Consider the following 22,441-nt stretch of genomic DNA (forward strand, 5'->3'; position numbering starts at 1 on the left):
GATTAGACAGAGGAGATGACTTTTTAGTAGCAGTAATAGAAGCTCAAATAAACTTCTAAAAGGTCATGGTTTTAAGTGCTTCCCATTTGGAAGGGATGGTGACAGTTGGCTGCTCATCCAGTTTATGTTTCTGTTGGAAGTTTTCAGGTGCTTTCCGTGGTACCCGGAGTGCTGCCAGGTGATGGTGGCAAGTTTAAGTAAATGAATTAGGACAGGATTTTCCAAGCTGCATCCATTAGTGGGTCACGAAATCAATTTAGTGGGTCACAAGAAGCATTACAAAAAAAAAGAAACTGAAAAATATCAGAGTGTATATAGCATAAGGCTAGTATTGCTTCTGGAAACTTCTACTTCAGCTGATTTTAGTGTGGTGTGTTATTGGGTCCCTGTGTATAAAGAGGATTACAGACAGAAAAGTTTGAAAGCCATGGACCTGAGGTATTTTAGGAAGTTTATCAGCTTTAGAGCAAGTCTAAATGTTACATAGAAGGGAAGTTCCACTGAGTCCTTCACATTGGTTTCCCTACATGGCTCACAGAATGAAATTTAGGAACACTCAGTGGTAACTCAGATTTTTTTTCCCCAGAGCTAATATATCTTTTATAAATGGAAAATAAGGTTGGGACTTCCCTGGTGGCACAGTGGTTAAGCATCCGCCTGCCAATGCAGGGGACACGGGTTCGAGCCCTGGTCCGGGAAGATCCCACATGCCACGGAGCAACTAAGCCCGTGCGCCACAACTACTGAGCCTGTGCTCTAGAGCCCGCAAGCCACAACTACTGAGGCCATGCGCCACAACTACTGAAGCCTGTGCTCCACAACAAGAGAAGCCACCACAATGAGAAGCCTGCGCACCGCAACGAAGAGTAGCCCCTGCTCGCCGCAACTAGAGAAAGCCCGCACGCAGCATTGAAGACCCAACACAGTCAAAACACACACGCATGCGCGCACACACACACACACACAAAACCTGTTAAAAAAAAAAAAAAAAGAAAGAAAGAAAATAAGGTTTATGACTTCAGCTCCGAAGCTTCATGGATGAAATTACGAAAATAAAGTTGATGGGGTCCTTCCTAATTATCACGTCACATGTACTGTTGTGTTTGTAGATTTTGTACTGTAGGCTGAATTTAAAAATCTTAAATTGGACTCTTAAATACTTGGGTTCTTACTCAGTTTGACATTTGTAAGATTACAAACTAAAGGGTAGAGATTTTTGTTCATTGAATTACCTTGGAAACTTTTTAAAAGAAGCATTTTATTTTTCATGGCCTTTGGCTGCATTTTACTTTTGAATACTTCATTGAAGTAGGTAAAACTATCCTATCTTAAGCTTTTCAGATTCTTTTTTTGTTTGTTTGTTTTGTTTTTTTAAGGCATAAGGGAAGTAGTTAGGTGTCATGATACATCTGTAGTTTCTTGTTAAACTATAACTGTTCTTCCGGAAGCGACTGATGATTTCCTTTATAACCGGATGTAAGTAGAGGACAAATTTTCATTATGGATGTGTTGATATGTCATTTGTCCTTGCCCTTTTCGTTTAATTAACCAGTAGCTTCTATTATGTGTGGAGTTTAAAACAGACACAGTTAAAGTTCTGAACTTTTGGACAAGAGCTGTGAGAGTAGTCAGAAGCTGATGGGAAGTTTCTGGATGCCGAGTTCTTGAGTAAGGAGTCCTGTTGCAACAAAAGAAATGAAAACATTTCCAACTTGGGTAACTTCAGAAAGAGAGAAAAGCCGAGTTCTCCATTTCCTGTGGAACTGGGCTCGGGCAGAGCGTTTACTGGTTACCAGCCTGTCCTGTTCTTTTACTTAATCAGTACTGTTGCTGCAGTTGTGTAAGACTTGGGGAAAACATGTAAAGCAAATAGTATTGTTGGTTAGCAGCAGATTTGATTGCGATGCCAGAGTGAGTAGCCTGGTGGAGGATGTGTTGGTACTCAGGGCACACGTCCTAATCCCTGTTGGCTGAGGACCTGGGGGCTGTAGGCGCAGTGGTAAGTGGTTCGAGTTCTGCGTACTTGGATGCGGGGAGGAAGGGGTGATGGTTAAGGCTTTATTTTAAGAGAGAAGTTCCTTGAGGATGGAAGCTACTAAGTAAATAGGAGAGTCTTGCAGTCATCATAAGTTGTACTTAAAACAATTTATGTTTGAACATAAACACCCTTAAAACATCTTGTTGGAATGAAGATGAATGATATCACTCAACTTCTATAGGATCTGGAACGTGATTGGTGTATCTGTTGCTCATTACTCAAGTAAGTGATTATCTAAGGCCTCTGTTTGTTCTAGGAATAGATAAATTTTTGAAATCTTGACTATTTTCTCATTAACAGTGAGCCCCCTTCCATTACAGCAAGAGGAAAGGCTGTTAGGCTTCTCAGACATCATGGCACCTGGTATCTGCTGGTTTAAATGCAGGCTCCTTGTTTTTAGGCTTTTGTTTTTCTGTGTTCCTTGTTTGCCAAGTAGGTTGCTGTCAATTTTTCCCCATTCTTATTTTGGAAGTTTTCCGCTGCCTATTACTGCATGTAGAGAAAGGGCTCCAGTGGAGGCCCAAGGGAGATTGTATCCAGTTTCCGGGCTGGGTGGGCCTGTGAGATGGGGGTGACTGAAATAACTGTTTAGGGTGCGTAGACAGCCCCACGGGGCTGGGGGTGCCTTGTTTGTGTTTTCCTGTGGCTGAAGGACAGCCTGTGGGAAAATGGTAAGGCCTGGCGTCCTAGAATGACAAGCCTCCTGAGGGAGTTGAATTAATGCGTGGAGTTCAAGCAGAGAAAGTTAAGAGTCAGCGTCGTTTACTCCCTTGTTCCGGAGCCAGCACCCGCTACAAATGTGTTTGCGTTTGAACTTTTGCCCAAATCCCGGTAGTTTAGAAAGGGAGGTTTTGTGTAGAAGGCAAAGCTAAAGGCTGAAAGGGCTCCCAATAAAAGGTCCCCCGTCTTTGTTGCTTACTGCAGCTTTATTACAGATGCTGTGAGGACTAAACACTTCTAAGAAATGATCGTTGCTCTAGTTTCCCTTTCAGCTTTGGAGCTGAGGTGCAGAGTTGCTGCTGACCTTACCCGGAGGGGCCTGATGAACCCCTTGTCAGGAGGCTGGAGTGCCTTTGAAGACAGTTGAATTGGATTTGTGTCCTAGTCAGCTCGGGCTGCCATAACAAAATACCATAGGCTGAGTGGGTTAAGCAACAGATATTTATTTCTCACAGTTCTGGAGGCTGGACGTCCAAGATCAGGGTGCTGGCTTATGCGATTCCTGGTGAGGGCTCTCTTCTTGGCTTACAGACAGCAGCCTTCTTACCATGTCCTTACATGGCAGGGGCAGGGGGAGATGCCAGCTGTGGTGTCTCATCCTCCTATAAGGACACTAGTCCTATCATGGGGGCCCCGCCCTCATGCCCTCCTCTACTCCTAATCACCTCACAAAGGCCCCACCTCCACTTACTGTCACACTGGGGGGTGGGGCTTCAACATATGAATATCGGGGGACACATTCCGCCCATAACCGTCTGTGTGTGGCAGGGTCGGTTGTCTACCTAACAGCCACTGCTGTCCCCTCTTCACTGCTGGAATGCCACGTCCCCATTTTCCCAGCATCCTTTGTTGCTATGGTGATCACAGGAGGCAGCTCTAGCCAGTGAGGTGTCAGAAGGCCCCCGGGGGCTTCTGGGAGTGGCTTCCCTCCAGGATAAAGAGACCCAGGGTGGGGGGGCTTTCCCAGTCTGCCCTTCCTCCTGGAGGTGCCGGGGCTGCTGAGCAGAGCGATGAGAAGACCCCAGAGCCCCTGTGACACCACTGAGCTCGGAAGCAGGCTTGCACAGCCTGACACCACATTCTTAGGAGAGGTGAAAACGAGCCCCTGTGGTTGCAGCTCCTTAGAGGCAGGTGTTGTTACGTGTGGCCCAGAGCATCCTCACTGATGGAGTCACAAGGGGAGAACCTTGCTCCTTTTGGAGCTGGAAGGAGGTACAGTCTTAGGAAGAACTTCTCCCAGAGACCGCCCCGGGCTTCCCACCCTCAACGTGTGTGTATCACACTAGTGATTGTGGGCCTGTCTTCTCCGCTAGCTGTGAGCCCTGGATGGCAGGGACCATGTCTCACTCCTCCCTAGATCTTTAGGGCCTGACCCGAGGCTCATACAAAGGAGGGACACTCATGGCTCTGGCCTTGCTGACAACGGTGGGCTTAATAATCCTTTCTTGGTTTTGGTGTTCTCATAACAAGACTGGCTCTTTGTTGTTCACAGAAAGCCCACGGGGTAACCAGAAGAGGGGTAGGTGGGAAAACAGACTTTAATTAAAAGTACCTGGGCTGTGCCCATAGCTGCTCTCTGAGGTTTAGTTAGTGCCAGATGGTCCTCCCAAGACCCAGACGGAGACGTGCCCCAATCCTCACGCTAATTTTTCACTGTGGAAGCAGAAATCAAATAAGAGTCAACTTATATTTGTATAATTATGAAACATGTTAATTAACCATTCAGAAAAACACATAATTGTAAGCATTGTTTCTCACATGAAGATCTCTTTAAGAGCAAAAAAAGAAGTTTTCCAGACAAACTCTAACTGTGCTGTATTTCAAAAGTGAAAAAGTTACGTTGAGTGAGTGGAAGTCAGAGCACCTTCTTCAATGGAAATAAACCTATTTGACCCACAATATGGCTGAAATACAGCGTATTTGAGATGGAAAGTTGTAAAATATAGGATAACTGGCTGTCTTTTTACCAGCAAGGAAGCAGACCTAGAGAAGGGATAAGTCAGGATTTAGGTTTGTGGACCTTTTATTTGAGGTTCTTTCTACTCTATCTCATGTTACTAGTAATTTAGTAAGACAAATGAGTGTGGAATCCCACCAGCCAGCAACCACCAGGAATGCACGTGTCACTGTAGAGAGGTTCGGTTCATTTAGCTTCTGCAGCGGGGCGCGTGTAGCCCGGAAGAGTGCTGGGATTCTCTGGGGAAGGCAGAGTTGGGTCTCTGCTTATGCTGGTTGCTTTGAAGGTGGGGTTAGAGAAACGGGGCCAGACCCGGGCTGGATGTGGTCGGGAAGCAGGCACATTTCAGTGATTGGGTATCTTAACAATTTTTATATAGGAGGCCGGACATTAAAGTGGGGTTAGAGTTGTCACTTAGTAAAGAATTAGCAGTCACAGGGTAGTGAGAAAGGAGGATGGCCATTCATTTTTGTGGAGGTCAGCGTCTGGGTCCTATGCTGAGCTTTCTTTATGTCCTGATGGCATATTGGGGTCGGTTGTCAGTAAGGCCTGTCTTTACTTCTCCTGTTGTCAGTAGGGCTGATTTTGACTTTTCCAGTAGTTTATTTGATTTGATCCAGTAGTTTATTGATGCTTGAGGAGGGGTAGGTTTTAATAGGAGAAGGATAAGACGGAGAGTCTAAAGAGGGTGTCTGAAGTCACTGTGTCTGAGCAGTCACTGGTTTTTAACATTATGGTTACGCAGTGTCAATATCAGGTTAAAAAAAAAAAAGGCAAATGAGTTGTTTTCTCCTACCCTAAGAGGCATTTTTTTTTTTTTAAATCATCACAGTGCCTTTGTAGTTTTCTGGAATTTGGCAGGATATAGAAGCAGATGGAAGTGTGGATACTTATAACTGAAACATAGTATCATCTTCAAAGATGCCATCCAGTTATTGATCAAGAGGTAATGTTAATGGTGATGTTAGTATCAAAAACACCCCCCCCCCCTAAAATGAGTAGGAAATGTAGAAAATCAATTTAGAAAATTCAGTATAGGAGTCAGAAGTGGGAGAGGTGGTGGGGTCCCGCCAAGTGAGGGCCAGAGGCAGACCCAGGATTCAGTCCAGGCGTGGCCACCTTCTCTGTGAACGTAGCCAAGCTTCCGTCTCTCCGGGCCTCAGTTTCCTCATGTGTGGTGCTGGGGAAGCTGAACAGATGGTCTCTGCTCTTTCTAAATTGAGTCCTTTTGAAGATAGTCTCCGCTTTTGAAAATATTTGTGTGGGTGCCCAGCAGGACCAGGTCATGCGTTTTATGGAATTATTATTCCACTCCTGAAGACAGGAATATTTGAGGGCTTTGAAAGCTATTCCAGCAGGAAGTTTTTTTTTCTGGTCTCTGTGGTTTCCTTCCTCTCAGAAGGGACCAGGCCTGAACCCACCATCTTCCCAGATCACCCATCCCCTTTGTAGTTTCCTGAAATGAATGACTGAGGTGTTTCCGCCTTGGAAAATCACATACAGTAAATGTGCCAAGGTAGGCTCCTTTATTCAGAAATTTGCAGTTTGGGAATAAAGGCTGGTGGCGTTGGTTTGCAAATTTGAATTTTGTGAATATAACATAGCATCATATAAAAATTGAAGTATTACGTTACCTGCAAATTTTGAACGCAGAAACCAAAAAAGTAAAAGAAATTGATCAAAAGTTGCATAATTTCAAAGATGATAGGCCGGGTGGTTTGTCAAGGGTGTTTATGGAATCGCCAGTGACAGCCCCACTCTAGCTGGTGATAGGAAGGCCTTCCGTGTTAAACCCGTATCACGCTCCATGCTGTCACTCAAGGGCGTTAAGGTTTCTGCTAATGTGGGCTGGTATTTAATGTGCACTTAAATCAAACCGTCTTTTTAAAGACTTCAAGCAGGTCTTCGCCACGAGGTTTGTCAATGGTGGTGCCAGTGATAGTGGCAACGCCTCTTTCCCCCATCAATAACTTTGTAACAGAAGTGCTGAAACACTAGGAAGAAGACACAAGGACGGGTGGGATGCATCATGCTGTTGATTTAGGGGAAGAAGCACAGAGCACACTTCCAAATATAAGATTTATCCTAGAGAGGCCCTAGAGCAGAGTGGTGCGGAGTGTGGACTCTGGAGCTAGCTGTGCGAGCTGCCACTTACTGGCTTTGCAGCCTTGGGTAAGTTACCTAGTCTCTCTGGGCCTCAATTTCCCCATCTGCACAATGGGGCAAATTTTAGTATCTACCTCAGAGGTGGTGGGGCACACAGTAAACAAAAAAACAGATCTCTGTGCCCTCCCCCCAGCGATTCTGATCCAATGCCTTTCAGCTAGGGCATTTGCACTGAACAAGCTCCCTGGCGATGCGGATACTGCTGGTCGTTGGATGACACTCCGAATAGCTTTTGTTCATGCAAACGCACAGACTAGAAAATAAAGGACATACTGTTTTGGAACCTGAAATTTTTCTCTCATTTGACACATCGTGAGTATTTCCCCTTTCATTATTTATTCTAACAATATGATTTTATTAAAGCTGCATTGTATCGCATTATTAGACATTTAAGTGGTTTCTTTCCTTTTTCACTATCATAAATCATACATAAAATATTCTTACACATATTCTTATATGTTTTGTGTCCTTGTCTGATTACCTCCTTGGAGTAATTCCTGCAAGGGGAACTACCAGATTCACGGGTATGTACGTGTTCAAGCCTTTTGTCACACACTGCCCACACATTCTTCGGACAGGAAGTAGCAAAAATATATCTTCTTACAAGTAGTCTATGAGAGTAGACGGTGATTTTCTGAATGTAAGGCAATGAGAAAGAACTGTCATTGATTCTCTGAAGCTCCTATGTATTTGGACTTTGGTGGGAGTTGGCAGGAAGAAGGTGGATTTATAGAGTAGACAAAGATATGTCAAGAGAAACTAGAGGAGAAGCAAGAGGGCTGAATTTTTTTTAATTTAATTTATTTTTTATATGACACGTTCTTATTAGTTATCTATTTTATACATATTAGTGTATATATGTCAATCCCAATCTCCCAATTCATCACACCACCACCACCACGTTCCCCCCTTGGTGCCCATATGTTTGTTCTCCACGCCTGTGTCTCTATTTCTGCCTTGCAAACCGGTTCATCTGTACCATTTTTCTAGATTCCACATATATGCATTAATATACGAGATTTGTTTTTCTCTTTCTGACTTACTTCACTCTGTATGACAGTCTCTAGGTCCATCCACGTCTCTACAAATGACCCAGTTTCATTCCTTTTTATGGCTGAGTAATATTCCATTGTATATACGTACCACATCTTCTTTATCCATTTGTCTGTTGATGGGCATTTAAGTTGATTCCATGACCTGGCTATTGTAAATAGAGCTGCAATGAACATTGTGGTACATGACTCTTTTTGAATTATGGTTTTCTCTGGGTATATGCCCAGTAGTGGGATTGCTGGGTCATATGGTAATTCTATTTTTAGTTTTTTAAGGAACCTCCATACTGTTCTCCATAGTGGCTGTATCAGTTTACATTCCCACCAACAGTGTAAGAGGGTTCACTTTTCTCCACACCCTCTCCAGTGTTTGTTGTTTGTAGATATTCTGATGACGGCCATTCTGACTGGTGTGAGGTGATACCTCATTGTAGTTTTGATTTGCATTTCTCTAATAATTAGTGATGTTGAGCAGCTTTTCATGTGCCTCTTGTCCATCTGTATGTCTTCTTTGGAGAAATGTCTATTTAGGTCTTTTGCCCATTTTTTGATTGAGTTGTTTGTTTTTTTAATATTGAGCTACATGAGCTATTTATATATTTTGGAGATTAATCCTTTGTCCGTTGATTCGTTCACAAATATTTTCTCCCATTCTGAGGGTTGTCTTTTCATCTTGTTTATAGTTTCCTCTGGTGTGCAAAAGCTTTTAAGTTTCACTGGGTCCCATTTGTTTATTTTTGTTTTTATTTCCATTATTCTAGGAGGTGGGTCAAAAAGATCTTGTTGTGATTTATGTCAAAGAGTGTTCTTCCTATGTTTTCCTCTAAGAGTTTTATAGTGTCCGGTCTTACACTGAGGTCTTTAATCCATTTTGAGATTATTTTTGTGTATGGTGTTAGGGAGTGTTCTAATTTCATTCTTTTAAATGTAGCTGTCCAATTTTCCCAGCACCACTTATTGAAGAGACTGTCTTTTCCCCATTGTATATTCCCCATTGTATATCCTTGCCTCCTTTGTCATAGATTAGTTGACCATAGGTGTGTGGGTTTACCTCTGGGCTTTCTATCCTCTACCATTGATCTATATTTCTCTTTTTGTGCCAGTACCATATTGTCTTGATTACTGTAGCTTTGAAGTATACTCTGAAAGTCAGGGAGTCTGAGTCCTCCAGCTCCGTTTTTTTCCCTCAAGATTGCTTTGGCTATTCAGGCTTTTGTGTTTCCATACAAATTTTAAGATTTTTGTTCTGGTTCCGTAGAAAATGCTGTTGTTAATTTGATAGGGATTGCATTGAATCTGTAGATTGCTTTGGGTAGTATAGTCATTTTCACAACATTGATTCTTCCAATCCAAGAACATGGTACATCTCTCCATCTGTTTGTGTCATCTCTGATTTCTTTCATCAGTGTCTTATAGTTTTCTGCATACAGGTCTTTTACCTCCTTAGGGAGGTTTACTCCTAGGTATTTTATTCTTTTTGTTGCAATGGTGAACGGGATTGTTGCCTTAATTTCTCTTTCTGATCTTTTGTCGTTAGTGTATAGGAATGCAAGAGACTTCTGTGCATTAATTTTGTATCCTGCAACTTTACCAAATTCATTGATTAGCTCTAGTAGTTTTCTGGTGGCATCTTTAGGATTCTCTATGTATAGTATCATGTCATCTGCAAACAGTGACAGTTTTACTTCTTCTTTTCCAATTTGGATTTCTTTTATTTTTTTTTCTTCTCTGATTGCCATGGCTAGGACTTCCAAAACTATGTTGAATAAGACTGGCGAGAGTGGACATCCTTGTCTTGTTCCTGATCTTAGAGGAAATGCTTTCAGCTTTTCACCATTGAGAATGATGTTTGCTGTGGGTTTTTCGTATATGGCCTTTATTATGTTGAGGTAGGTTCCCTCTATGCCCACTTTCTGGAGAGTTTTTATCATAAATGGCTGTTGAATTTTGTCAAAAGCTTTTTCTGCATCTTTTGAGATGATCATATGGTTTTTATTCTTCAGTTTGTTAATATGGTGTATCACATTGATTGATTTGCGTATATTGAAGAATCTTTGCATCCCTGGGATAAATCCCACTTGATCATGGTGTATGATCCTTTTAATGTGTTGTTGGATTCTGTGTGCTGGTGTTCTGTTGAGGATTTTTGCATCTATATTCATCAGTGATGTTGTTCTGTAATTTTCTTTTTTTGTAGTATCTTTGTTTGGTTTTGGTAACAGGGTGAAGGTGGCCTCATAGAATGAGTTTGGGAGTGTTCCTTCCTCTGCAATTTTTTGGAAGAGTTTGAGAAGGATGGGTGTTAGCTCTTCTCTAAATGTTTGATAGAATTCGCCTGTGAAGCCATCTGGTCCTGGACTTTTGTTTGTTGGAAGATTTTTAATCACAGTTTCCATTTCATTACTTGTGATTGGTCTGTTCATATTTTCTATTTCTTCCTGCTTCAGTCTTGGAAGGTTATACCTTTCTAAGTATTTGTCCATTTCTTCCAGGTTGTCCATTTTATTGGCATAGGAGTTGCTTGTAGTAGTCTCTTAAGATGCTTTGTATTTCTGCGGTGTCTGTTGTAACTTCTCCTTTTTCATTTCTAATTTTACTGATTTGAGTCTTCTCCCTTTTTCTTGTGATGAGGCTGGCTAATGGTTTATCAATTTTGTTTATCTTCTCAAAGAACCAGCTTTTAGTTTTATTGATCTTCGCTATTGTTTTCTTTGTTTCTGTTTCATTTATTTCTGCTCTGATCTTTATGATTTCTTTCCTTCTACTAACTTTGGGTTTTGTTTGTTCTTCTTTCTCTAGGTCCTTTAGGTGTAAGGTTAGATTGTTTATTTGAGATTTTTTTTGTTTCTTGAGGTAGGATTTTATTGCTGTAAACTTCCCTCTTAGAACTGCTTTTGCTGCATCCCATAGGTTTTGGATCATCATGTTTTTGTTGTCATTTTTCTCCAGGTATTTTTTAATTTCCTCTTTGATTTCTTCAGTGATCTCTTTGATATTTAGTAACATATTGTTTAGCTCTCATGTGTTTGTGTTTTTTACGTTTTTTTCCTCTGTAATTGATTTCTAATCTCATAGCGTTGTGGTTGGAAAAGATGCTTAATATGATTTCAATTTTCTTAAATTTACTGAGGCTTGATTTGTGACCCAAGATATGATCTATCCTGGAGAATGTTCCATGTGCACTTGAGAAGAAAGTGTAATCTGCTGTTTTTGGATGGAATGTCCTATAAATATCAATTAAATCTATCTGGTCTATTGTGTCATTTAAAGCTTCTGTTTCCTTATTTATTTTCATTTTGGATGATCTGTCCATTGGTGTAAGTGAGTTGTTAAAGTCCCCCACTATTATTGTGTTACTGTCGATTTTCTCTTTTATAGCTGTTAGCATTTGCCTTATGTATTGAGGTGCTCCTATGTTGGGTGCATATATATTTATAATTGTTATATATTCTTCTTGGATTGATCCCTTGATCATTATGTAGTGTCCTTCCTTGTCTCTTGTAACATTCTTTATTTTAAAGTCTATTTTATCTGATATGAGTATTGCTACTCCAGCTTTCTTTTGATTTCCATTTGCATGGAATATCTTTTTCCATCCCCTCACTTTCAGTCTGAATGTGTCCCTAGGTCTGAAGTGGGTCTCTTGTAGACAGCATATATATGGGTCTTGTTTTTGTATCCATTCAGTGAGCCTTTGTCTTTTGGTTGGAGCATTTAATCCATTCATGTTTAAGGTAATTATTGATATGTGTGTTCCTATTACCATTTTCTTAATTGTTTTGGGTTTGTTTTTGTAGGTCCTTTTCTTCTCTTGTGTTTCCCACTTAGAGAAGTTCCTTTAGTATTTGTTGTGAGCTGGTTTGGTGGTGCTGAATTCTCTTAGCTTTTGCTTATTTGTAAAGCTTTTGATTTCTCCGTCAAATCTGAATGAGATCCTTGCTGGGTAGAGTAATCTTGGTTGTAGGTTCTTCCTTTTCATCACTTTAAATATATCGTGCCACTCCCTTCTGGGTTGTAGAATTTCTGCTGAGAAATCAGCTGTTTACCTTATGGGAGTTCCCTTGTATGTTATCTGTTGTTTTTTCCTTTTTGCTTTTAATAATTTTTCTTTGTCTTTAATTTTTGTCAGTTTGATTACTGTGTGTCTCAGCATGTTTCTCCTTGGGTTTATCCTGCCTAGGACTCTCTGCACTTCCTCCTGTATTTGGGTGGCTATTTCCTTTCCCATGTCAGGGAAGTTTTTGACTATAATCTCTTCAGATATTTTGTCAGATCCTTTCTCTCTCTCTTCTCCTTCTGGGACCCCTATAATGTGAATGTTGGTGCATGTAATGTTATCCCAGAGGTCTCTCATTTCTTTTCATTCTTTTTTCTTTATTCTGTTCTGCTGCAGTGAATTCCACTGTTCTGTCTTCCAGGTCACTTATCCGTTCTTCTGCCTCAGTTATTCCATTATTGATTGCTTCTAGTGTATTTTTCATTTCAGTTATTGTATTGTTCATCTCTGTTTGTTTGTTCTTTAATTCTTCTAGGTCTTTGTTAAACATTTCTTGCATCTTCTCGATCTTTGCCTCCATTCTTTTTTTTTTTATAGTAATCTTTTTTATTTACTTATTTATTTATTTTTATATTTATTTTTGGCTGTGTTGGGTCTTCGTTTCTGCGCGAGGGCTTTCTCTAGTTGCGGCAAGCGGGGGCCACTCCTCATCGTGGTGCGCGGGCCTCTCACTATCATGGCCTCTCCCGTTGCGGAGCACAGGCTCCAGACGCGCAGGCTCAGTAATTGTGGCTCACGGGCCTAGTTGCTCTGCGGCATGTGGGATCCTCCCAGACCAGGGCTCGAACCCATGTCTCCTGCATTAGCAGGCAGACCCTCAACCACTGCGCCACCAGGGAAGCGCCTGCCTCCATTCTTTTTCCAAGGTCCTGGATCATCTTCACTATCATTATTCTGAATTCTTTTTCTGGAATGTTGCCTATCTCCACTTCCTTTAATTGTTTTTGTGGGGTTTTATCTTGTTCCTTCATGTGTTACATAGTCCTCTGCCTTTTCATTCTGTCTATCTTTCTGTGAATGTGGTTTTTGTTCCACAGGCTGCAGGATTGTAGTTCTTCTTGCTTCTGCTATCTGCCCTCTGGTGGATGAGGCTATCTAAGAGGCTTGATGGGAGGGACTGGTGGTGGGTAGAGCTGGCTGTTGCTCTGGTGGGCAGAGCTCAGTAAAACTTTAATCCACTTGACTGTTGATGGGTGGGGCTGGGTTCCCTCCCTGTTAGTTGTTTGGCCTGAGGCCACCCAATGCTGGAGCCTACCTGGGCTCTTTGGTGGGGCCAGTGACAGACTCTGTGAAGGCTCACACCAAGGAGTTCTTCCTAGAACTTCTGCTGCCAGTGTCCTTGTCCTCACGGTGAGACAGAGCCACCCCCCACCTCTGCAGGAGACCCTCCAACACTAGCAGGTAGGTCTGGTTCAGTATCCCCTGGGGTCACTGCTCCTTCCCCTGGGTCCTGATGCGCACACTACTTTGTGTGCGCCCTCCAAGAGTGGAGTCTCTGTTTCCCCCAGTCCTGTCGAAGTCCTGCAATCAAATCCCGCTAGCCTTCAAAGTCTGATTCTCTGGGAATTCCTCCTCCTGTTGCTGGACCCCCAGGTTGGCAAGCCTGACGTGGGGCTCAGAACCTTCACTCCAGTGGGTGGACTTCTGTGGTATAAGTGTTCTCCAGTTTGTAAGTCACCCACCCAGCAGTTACGGGATTTGATTTTATTGTGATTGTGCTCCTCCTACCGTCTCATTGTGGCTTCTCCTTTGTCTTTGGATGTGGGGTATCTTTTCTGGTGAGTTCCAGTGTCTTCCTGTTGATGATTGTCCAGCAGTTAGTTGTGATTCCGGTGCTGTCACAAGAGGGAGTGAGAGCACGTCCTCCTACTCCGCCATCTTGAACCAATCCTAAGAGGGCTGAATTGTGGCTTGATTTCAGGGTAGTTTCAGGAGTCAGACTTGAATTAATTTAATTATAGTGTAATATCTACTTGCTGTAGGTGATTTTATGCGAAGAGGAATAAACAATGCTTTGTTTTTATTGATCGTATATGGTGTATGTGTGATTTTTGACTAGAGTATTGGGAGCCCCCTGAATTGGGAGTTTTGGTTTAATAAAGTCTAGTCTGCGCCCCATCCTATGTGGACAGCTCTAGCCCTGGACCAAGTGTCTGAGACTCTTCCAGAGGGACTCGAGGGAGGGTGGCTGCATCTGGGGAAATGCAGCATCGCGAGCAGAAAGCCTGCTCAGCGTAGACGTGATGCACTGGGAACAGGAATGAGGAGGAGTGGAGACCAAGGTGGGGTGTGCGTGGAACATACTGGGGGCGCCTCCGTGGTTTGTCTGGCCCTGATGGTAGGGCCAGAGTTCCACAGCCTTGGGTCAGAAGCCCCCGTGCTGTGGGGAGTGACAGATCAGCCGAGCTCTTCTGTATTATCAGAATGTTAGAACCAGGAAGGGATCTCAAGGGTTATCTGGTCCAGCCTTCTCTTTTTACCGATAAGGAAGTTAAATAATTTATTGTTTTCAATTAAGCGTCACCTCATAAGCTTCTAAAATCAGATAGTCAACCTTGGAACAGAATTGGCTCGGTTTTTTCTCCTTGTTCTGGGAGAGCCAAGCTTTTGAGAATTGAAGTGGCCGAATGGTGGACGAGAAAGCAGACAGCAGGGGGTGACCCTATTGCTCAACCCTGGGACACTGAATTGATTTCATGTCAAACCTGCACCGTCCCTGAGTCACAGGAACTTCCCTTGTGTATCTCGTCATGTCTGCACACGTCTGTACGGTCCCCAAAGGCTTCAAAGTAACCTTGGACGTAGGGGAGCTGTCTTATGCCAGTCCCGTGTTTTCTAGAATTTACACTAGTTTTCTTAGAGCAATTCCCCAAAAATAGTTTTCTTCTTTTCCTTTTAGTAAAGAAACACATGTGACAAATACTTCTTTTAAAAAACAACAGCTGCTCTGAACACAACTGTGCCTTTTGCCACTGGGTGACACTGTTAGACCACAGAACACTCTTCAACGGGTAGAATCAAGGATCCTTGAACTTCAGATCTCATCATGCTGCTTTACCTAGGAGAGAGAGAAACTCTGAACCATTTAATGGTCATCTATCAAATGTTATTTGATAAGTGTAATTTATCAGCCTATGGCAATTTTAAGGCTAATGAGTTTAAGGTAATCAATTATTTACAAAATCTGTTAATTGGACAGCATTTCAGTTGCTTAGAGGTTTGTGCAGATTGATGGGCTGCATGTTAATGAAGTGCTAATTACTTCACGGGAATATTTATGCAAGCCAGCGCACTCAGATTTATTTCCCAGCAGACAGCAATCTGAGTTATCTTTCTGGGGCAAAAGACTCCTAGCTCGTACACAGCAATTCACCTTATGGACTTTGAGGGTTTCAGGGGGTCATCTTGTGCAAGAGGGAGCATATCATCCTGCTGGGTTAGAGAAATGGGCATTTGGTTCCCTGGACTGGTCTGTATCAGGAGAACCAGGAACTTTTGTGTCTCGCTCATTCTGAGCTTTTTGAAGATCAAGTGAGGACAGAGTCTGTTCAAAGCATGAGATGCCCTCTCTCCCCCTCCCCTGGTTTTGGCCCCTTCTGTAAGCCTGAGCTCTGCACATCACTTGTCAACAGGCCACATTGAGCTCAACAGTACACGGAAGGCTCATAGTGATGTTTCTGGGGATAAGAAATGAGGAAAAGTCAGGCCTTTCCTTTGCAACTTTAATGTGAGGGATAAGCAAACTTGTAGTTTTCATACAAGCAGCCATGAGCGTCCTTAGAGAAGTGTTAACGGCGTCCTGTTGGGACAGAAAGGCGGGAAACTGCGAGAGGAATCAGGAAAAGCTTCCCGGGATGAGCTGCTTCGTTTGGATTCTCTGTTGCTTCAGCATCTGCCCCCTTTATTCAGTGCAGGTCTATTGGGTGCCCACGGGGTGATGCCCAGCCCAGTGCTGGGAACGCAGGAGGGAGTAAAGCCAGAGGTACCGCTGGCCCCCTGGAGCTCAGCCTTAGGCACAGGGCGTGGGGGGATGACTTAAGTCAGTCGGGGGTCTCTTCCTTTCTGAAGGGACGCACATCTGTCCTTCAAGGGGGACCACATGGAGACGCATGAAGAACTGACTCGTGTCAAGTTCACACGGGAAGGGAGCACCGTGTGAAATTGTTCTCAGCGCTGCAGACAAGAGGGAGGTGGCCTGGGGGAGTGGCCGTGGGGAGATTCAGGAGAGGGAAGCATCCCACCGAGAAATGGCTCACAGAGTGGGAGGGCCGAGGGCGTTGGGGACCCAGAGAAGGGTCTAGGCTGGGCCTGATCCTGAGAACTCTTGGCGCCAAGAGATCAGGCTGGAAGAGGGCACCTGGGCCTCTGGTGCAGGGAGGACCAGGAGAGAGGGTTGTCCAAGGGGCTGGCTTTCAGGGCCAGAAGGAGGTGGGCAGCAGCTTTGAATTCCAGGGAGAGGCTGGGGAGAATGTACCCCAGGAAGCCGGGAGCCCCCCATATTCGTAGACTGTGAGGCGAATGGGAAGTTTTCTGCTAGGCATCCAGTGGTGGCTTTTTGTCCCTAGTGCCTTACAGGTCACAGACAGCCCCTGTGGACAGGCCTGGGGGCCAGAGCACAGGACCTTGGATCTGAAAGAACATCTGCGCCCCCAGGTGGCAGTTGGCAAGCAGGAGGTTTGCTAAGGTCCTTCCACGTTGAAATCCCTGTCGATTCGTACTCAGGCCCAGCTGTTTCCTTGGGGAGAAGCCCGAGTGCATTTGCTTGGGTGAGAAGCCGCCCCGTGCTGTTGTCCTGCAGGAAAGTGAGCGACACAGCAGGCCCTGCCGTTCCCTGTGCAGAGGTGGTGGCCCTCCTGCAGCTGTGCTGGGGTCCACCCCCCCACCTCCTGGTGAGGCCCCCGCCGGCTGGCCCTTCTCCTTCTTTCAGCGTGCTCACTGCTTGCAGAATTAGTGCTGTCGTCTACCAGGGAATTCTAGAATCTTCTCTGGAGGCAGAGGGAGGGAATGTAGAGAATCCGTGTCTCATCTGAAATTCTGGGACTTGTTTAGTTATCGGAGTGAAACATCCCCTGGATCAGCCACCTGCCAGGACCGAGGGATGCCGTCGTTGGCTGAGAGCCCTTGAAGGATTTTATTCGCCTCTTTCACCATTTTCCCTTCCTCTCTCCACCAAGCAGCTCAGGGAATTTTTATCAGTTTTATATTAGTTTTGTTCTACCTAGAGACTTTTCTTTTCTTTTTTTTTTTTTTTTTTTTTTGGCTGCACCGCGCGGCGTGCAGAACTTCCCTGACCAGCGATCAAACACGCGCCCCCTGCAGTGGAAGCACGAAGTCTTAACCGCTGGACCGCCAGGGAAGCCATAGAGACTTTTTTTTTCTCACACCCCCAGAGTGGTTTTTGTTTTTGTTTTCATTTTCTCTGTATAGTTTGTCTTCCCACTTTTCCAAGGTAGCTTGAATATCCACCTTTCTAGCAAAACCAGATTATTCAAGAACTGCTTTTGCTTTTTCTATTAACTTTTACTTAGGCTTTGAGCATGACCCCATTAGGCAACATAGCAAACTCCTTTCTCTTTTTTTTCTTTCTTTTTTTATTTTTTTAGCAAAGCATTAGACTCTGGGGAGCTAGAAGGCAGAAGGAATTCAGTCACAGGGTTGATTTGCTGGTTTCCATGGAAAGCAGCCGATACTTGCATCCACTGACCGTCAGCACCACTTTCTTCTGATGAGGCACCGGCAGGATCTTGGGTGCCCAACTTAGGTATAAGCGTTCTCTGAGGTCCTGACATTCCGGGCGTTTACTTTCAGGTTACCCCTTGTATGTGTTTGAGTAATTTTGTGTTAGATTATATTGAAAAATGCACTGTTAACAGTGTAGAAACTTGATTAGCAACGTGCAGGAGCAGTACACTTTACTTATAGGACCAGTGCAATGCAGTGCAGAAGTGTAAAGTATTGTGCTTTGGGGGGACACTTTTGTTGTCTGTCTTCTACCCATTGCTTCTCTCCCCACCCTTTTCCCACAGGGTTTGACTGCACATTATGCAAAACATGCCTCTAAAAAGATCTTGCCTGTTTTCTGTTTTGTCTTTTTTGTAGAGTTGTCTGCCACTGGGTCATGAGTTCAGATTCCATGAGGGCCACGGGAGGTTAAGTAAATTGTGACCACTAATAAGAGTTACTTGATGTTTGAATAGTTAGACTCTTTATATTGGATGAACTTATGTTTTTATAGATCCCTCGTATTTGTATGATTGCTCTGTACGCAGCGTAGTTATTTACAACAGATTACTGAGAAATCAGGGCGACATAGCCATTCAGCTGTAAAGATAAGAAGACTGAAGCCCAGAGAGTGGGAAATGGTCAGGGTTTTCACGGCATCCCAGCCTTGGGCTGCGGGCTCCTCTCTGTGCTTTGGCTGTGCCCGTCAGGGATTTTGTTTTCTCCCCTCCACTTCCTCCCTCCCTGACTCTCTCTCTCTCTCCCTCCCATCTAAGTCCAAATTGGAAAAATGAGCAGAGGCCAAGATGGGGTTCACCATTAAACTTGGTCTAACATAGTATACTTGTAGTGCGTGGTCATCCATTTTTCACTTTGATAGGACATTGATTCATGGAGAGTTAGATTAATGAATTAATTTGTTGGAACGACTTAACTGTCCAGTTTATTGAACATCTGCCACATGGGCTGGTACGATGTATGGTGAATGTTTTCCTTAAGTTTTTTTTAATGCTTGGGACAATTCTGCAAACGTGGGTGTATGAGCCCTGATTTACAGGTGAGGAAATCAAGACACAGGTTAAGTCATTTGTACAAAATCACATAGCTGGTAAGTGGCATAACCAGCCTTCTAATCCAGGATGGGTGGTCTTCAAACCTGGTGGTATTACTTCTCATGGACTGAACAGGGTTTAAAATGGATGAAATAACAAAACTGTAATAATATAGCAACAACTGAATGATCCCTAGACTGTAAGTTTAATAGCTATTTAATATGTACTGTATTTATTGAGGGATAATACACATACAGAGCAAGGCATGAGCCCAAAAAGTGAACTGATTGGTGAATTTTCAAAGTGAATGTGCCTGTGTAACCAGAACCTGTATCAGAAAACAGAACCTTATCAGCACCCCAGAAGCCCCCTTTCTCCCCATCCACTGCCTCTCTGCTCCCAAGGTAACCGTTATCCTGACATCTGACACCAGAGGTTGGGTTTGCCTGTTTTGAAAATCAGATCCATGGAATGATCCAGGATGGACTCTTGTGTGTCTGGCTTCTTTTGCAGACGTTATATTTGTGAGGTTCGGTCATGCTGCTGTTGTCATTCTCATTGCTGTGTATTCTTCCATTATATCGTCACACCACCATCTACTTCTCCATCCGACGGTTAATGGACATTTGGGTTGCTTCCAGTTCGGGGCTGTTATGAATATCGCTACTCTGAGCATCCTTATAAAAACATTTATATGTTTTAAAGAAACTGTGTCCCTCTTGCAACCTTTCCCCACATTAATGTGACTTTCTGCAAGATGTTTTCTGGTTGGGGTTATAAAGCTATGATGTTGTGAAGCTCTAAAAGCTTTTTGAGAGAGAAAGTCATCCTGTTAAAGCGAAACCTGTTGTCTCCTCTCCTGCCTCCCCCTGCCCCACCATTATCACGGCCCAGAAGAGTGGGATGCTTGAGGGCACCCCTGTGGAATCAGACGCTAGTTCAAATCCTGGTCCTGCCCCTTCGTAGCTGTGTAACCTGGGGCAGCAATAACAGGGTTATTTTTACTAGTCGTTATTTGTTGCCGATGACAGCACTCATCACAGGTGACATTTACTGAACGCTTACTATTCCAGGCCCTGCATTGGGTATGCATTTCTCATTTATTCTTCATAACCCTATAAGATAATCTTTCCCCTGCTGCTGCTGCTGCTTCCTTCTCCTCTTCTTCCTCTTTTTCTTCTTTTTAAACTGGTGAGAAAACTTGGCCCAAAGTCACACTTACAGTAAATGAGAGAACTGGAATTTAGACCCAGTTGGTGTGACCTGGAGCCCGTGTCCTTGAAGCTGTCTGAGCCTATAGGGAATTTGGAGACTTCATAGGGAATAAAACCTCCTGCCTCACTGGGCCGTCATAAGGCTGAAACGAAGGGGAGAAGCTTGTGGACCACATCGAGGGAAGATGCATGGTGACTCCACAGTGCATTCCTTTTGTGGCATCTCTCTGATGCTTTTACTAACGATCGTGCTGAGGAGGATCGGGCTGAGGCTGGGTGTCATCCTGGAAATGGACACGTCGTGATTTGTGGAGCCATCGCCACCTACTGGTTGGTCCCGCCTCACCCTGACCAGCTTATCTTTAACATTGACACGTGTTCTGTCTTCCCGAGGTTTTTCTTGACTTCTTTCCCATCTTCTAAATATAAAATATGTGCCTTATTTGTTTTTGTAGAAATACATTTTTGGGGGATGAAAAAACCGGTGAGAATACTAGTTTGGTATTTTCCCAAGCGCGTCACTGTTTGGCACGTGTACAGCATCTTTGTGGCCAGTTTACTGCGGGTCTGAAGTTCTAGCAGCAGTGGGCCGGGTAGAGTTGGAAAAGTCACGTTTCTGAGCTCTTGTGGATGGCTGTGGTTTGGCGTCATTTGTCAGCCTTAGTTTAGGTTTGTGGCCACAGAGGTCATCTGGGCACTTGTCTGATGCCTTTGGGTACCAGATGGTGCCACTGTCTCCTGGCAACGAGACTGAATCCTTAAGTTCACCCCAGGCTTAGGAGTTTGTAAGTGAAGCCCTGGGCTGTTTGGGAGAAATTCACATTTTAACTCACTCTCTGCTTTCTCAAGGCCTTTCTCCTCACAGCCAGCCAGCCTCCCTTCTGGGAACAGTGGCTATTGCAGGAGATTCCCGTGGGTCCAGGGACAGCCGTTCCCCTTCCAGGTTGACCCAGGCCTGGACTTGGCTGGCCTGCGATCTTAAATGACTTGGGTTTTTCAGGGTATCGTGAGAGGGTTGCTAGAAATCTCTTAGAGACAGCCTGGGAAACAAATGCTCTTAAAAACTGCCTTGGAATTACTTTGCATTTTCCAGAAGAAGTCGCAGCAGTTCAGATGTTTAATTGTTTAGCTTCGCTTGGTTCTAGTACAGCTGTAACCTGCATGCACCGACAGGTTTCAGGTATTGTCTTCTTTTTTTTGTCATTGTTTAAAAAAATATTTATTTGTTTATTTATTTATTTGGTTGCACCGGGTCTTAGTTGCGGCACGTAGTCTCCTTAGTTGTGGCATGCGAACTCTTAGTTGCGGCCTGCATGTGGGCTCTAGTTCCCTGATGAGGGATCGAACCCGGGCCCCCTGCATTGGGAGCTTGGAGTCTCAGCTACCGCGCCATCAGGGAAGTCCCAGTATTGTTTTCTAAAGGATTCATTTATTAGTGCTTCTAGGTAGAATTAGATTTTAAATATTAAGGTAAACATGGAATTTAGCATAATCTGTAAATTCTGATTTTTCATCTCAAAGGATTAGGTTTAAAATTGTATCTTTGTGGGAATTCCTGGTGGTCCAGTGGTTAGGACTCTGCGCTGTCACTGTTGAGGGCCCGGGTTCAATCCCTGGTCAGGGAACTAAGATCCCATAAGCCCTGTGGCCAAAATACAAAAAAAAAAAAATATCTTTGTGATGTAACAATATGCAAATGAACTACTGGAGCCAGGAACAGTCTGATGGGAAACTCAGATGCAGTGAAATGTTTGTTTTATTAGTCGAGTTGTGGAATGTTTCTGTGGGGATGGTTATTCGCCTCTGGAAAGCAATCAACACAAGATACCTGGGACAGGCAGAGGCTTGGGCCCAGAGTTAACCTTTGAAAGGGGAAAAAAATGCAAAAGCAAGGGCTCAGGAGGCATCTGTAAGGATGGGATTTCCTTACTCTCTGGGATAGTGGAGTTTAATGATGATTTCCGTTTCTTGATCCTCAGGAATTAAAGACAGAATTTTCATCAGGTCACGTTTTTCAGTGCATAGCATTAGTGTATGTCTAAAATGCAAATCTGTGTTGTTACTCAATGGCTTAAAATCTTGCACTGAATCCCCTCCACTTCAGAACAGCATCAGAGGTCCTCACTACCAGCCTTGTTTCCTTGCTACACACCCTGCACTGTAGCCTGAGCCGTTCAGAACTCCGTGTGTGTGTGACAGACTTTTTACACTTTGCAGAAGGTTCTTAATGTTTGTAGCCTGAGCGGGTCTTAGAACCACTGAATGTTACCAGCGAGAACGTGAAGGGGGCTTCGTGGCCCTTTCCCCATGCTGGTTGTGAAGAAGGGCAGACTGGAGAGAAAGAAGAGGGAAAATGTTTGTGCCTTCATTTCAGTGTCTGTGGGTCACCTAGTTGAACTCTTATGTTTTTGAAGAACTCTTATGCTTTAAAGGCCTTGAGAGGTAGAGCTTAGTATATACAGGG

General features: G+C 43.8%; 1 protein-coding gene across 3 annotated transcripts in view; it reads left to right on the forward strand.

The window, feature by feature from the left end:
- Positions 1-22,441, forward strand: part of FAM107B (family with sequence similarity 107 member B) — a 218,653-nt gene that overhangs the window by 178,474 nt on the left and 17,738 nt on the right. The window contains exon 1 of one of the 3 annotated variants that reach the window (XM_036841425.1): positions 1,768-1,999. The exons of the other annotated variants lie outside the window; for them this stretch is intronic. The gene's annotated coding sequence lies outside the window, so the exon portion shown is untranslated. Of the gene's footprint in view, positions 1-1,767; positions 2,000-22,441 lie in introns of those variants that run through there. 3 annotated transcript variants of the gene reach the window in all.

The sequence above is a fragment of the Balaenoptera musculus genome, chromosome 2 (assembly GCF_009873245.2).
Source record: "Balaenoptera musculus isolate JJ_BM4_2016_0621 chromosome 2, mBalMus1.pri.v3, whole genome shotgun sequence".
Lineage (NCBI taxonomy): Eukaryota > Metazoa > Chordata > Mammalia > Artiodactyla > Balaenopteridae > Balaenoptera > Balaenoptera musculus.